Raw genomic sequence first — 1,591 nt, forward strand, 5'->3', positions numbered from 1 at the left:
AGCGTTCGTTAACTCGCGCTCCAAAAAAGACGAGACTACGTCCACCACACGATGATATTGCTGGATAGTGGAGTGGGATCTTTGGAACCCAAACTGGTGATCAGGAATTATATGATTGAAATCTAAGTTTATTTCTTAAATTAAAATTCCATTTGCAGAATAGATAAATAAAAAAAATGGCCATTCTAGTCTCAAATAGATTCCTTCTCAAGATCAATAAATTAATTTATTTGAGACTAAAATGGCCTTTTTGGGTATTTAAACTCATAAATAGTCTCCGCTCATTGGCATTATTTTTTTTCTCTGAAAAATATGTAAGAAAAGTTTGATACTCTGGAAATATTATTACACTACTATAAAAGTTTGAGAACCACCAAAATTGTACTTACGAAATTCCTTTCATAACGATTTTTTTAGTACAATTATGTTGATTGACAAATATATAGTAAATGCATTTTTGAACCCGCCAACACTATGAAGTCCATTTTACTGTTGTGTCATTATACGACCAGAGCAGCGATGTGTCAGTACATTTTCCTCACAATTCCTACTGAATATGTAGGTACAAAATTAACCATACTTAAAGGTTAAGAACAAATTGTAATTTTTTAAAAATTTCATTATTAATATAAGTTTTTTCGCTTTAGAAAAGTCCATTTGCGCATGGCGAATCTAAAGTATTTGATGGAATCTGATAAAATTACTACTAGACCTGTTTTCACCACTCCATTTTTTCCCTTCTAATTTGAACTAAATCGGAGGATTCATTATCGAAATATATGTTTACTGAGGTAGAAGCACAAACGAAAATATTTGACGTAATTTTATAAAATTGCTATGAGATCAACTAGACCTTTGAAAACATGAGGTCATAATTGTTTTTTAATTTTCTGTTTTAATACACAGCTTCTCCACCTTTAGTCGTGAAAAAGCAAATTGTTAAAATTATCTACAACAAGAAATAAATTAAAAAATGAATGAATATGAATAGTAAACACTGATTTTATAAAATAAATTACTATTACTTTGTACCATTTTTTTTTCTGTTCAAGGAAAAAACCCCACTACTTCTTATCTCTTTATTTAATTTTCCGGGCAACGTTTAGGACATCCTTACATTATCTAGTCCCATATTCAAAGAATTATATTAGAAAAGATTACTATTAAAATTATATTATTCAAAATATTTTGAATACTTGGGTGAAGATTACAGTTACTCATTATTGTTTTTTAAATGACATACCGGATCAGCACCTGTTTCCTCTTGATGATCATTCAGTAAGAAAGGAAGGTGATATGATTGGTGTGAGCGCTGTGAAGAGAGCTACCAAGACGCAGGGAGAACGCTGGACTAAACTGCTCTCCGGATATGGTCAGTTATCTCACCATATCACCACTACTAAATAATAGACAGGAATTAGATTATATTCCTTGATCGTCCTCAGTCATATCACATCCTTTTTTGCCCTCAGCAATTTTTTTTATGCATAATTTGTTTTTATAAGTGGTTCTTTAAGCAAAAGAGCACTTGGGTACTACTGCGAGCAAAAGAAGAAAAATATTCATTACTTACATAACTTTTCTTAACGGA

General features: G+C 31.0%; 1 protein-coding gene across 2 annotated transcripts in view; it reads right to left on the bottom strand.

Moving 5' to 3' along the window:
- Positions 1–1,591, bottom strand: part of LOC106692556 (dopamine receptor 1) — a 164,182-nt gene that overhangs the window by 93,673 nt on the left and 68,918 nt on the right. The window contains exon 1 of one of the 2 annotated variants that reach the window (XM_014438568.2): positions 1,244–1,336. The exons of the other annotated variant lie outside the window; for it this stretch is intronic. The gene's annotated coding sequence lies outside the window, so the exon portion shown is untranslated. Of the gene's footprint in view, positions 1–1,243; positions 1,337–1,591 lie in introns of those variants that run through there. 2 annotated transcript variants of the gene reach the window in all.

Source organism: Halyomorpha halys, unplaced genomic scaffold, assembly GCF_000696795.3.
Source record: "Halyomorpha halys isolate HHAL.00 unplaced genomic scaffold, Hhal_1.1 Scaffold5.1, whole genome shotgun sequence".
In the NCBI taxonomy this organism is placed as follows: domain Eukaryota; kingdom Metazoa; phylum Arthropoda; class Insecta; order Hemiptera; family Pentatomidae; genus Halyomorpha; species Halyomorpha halys.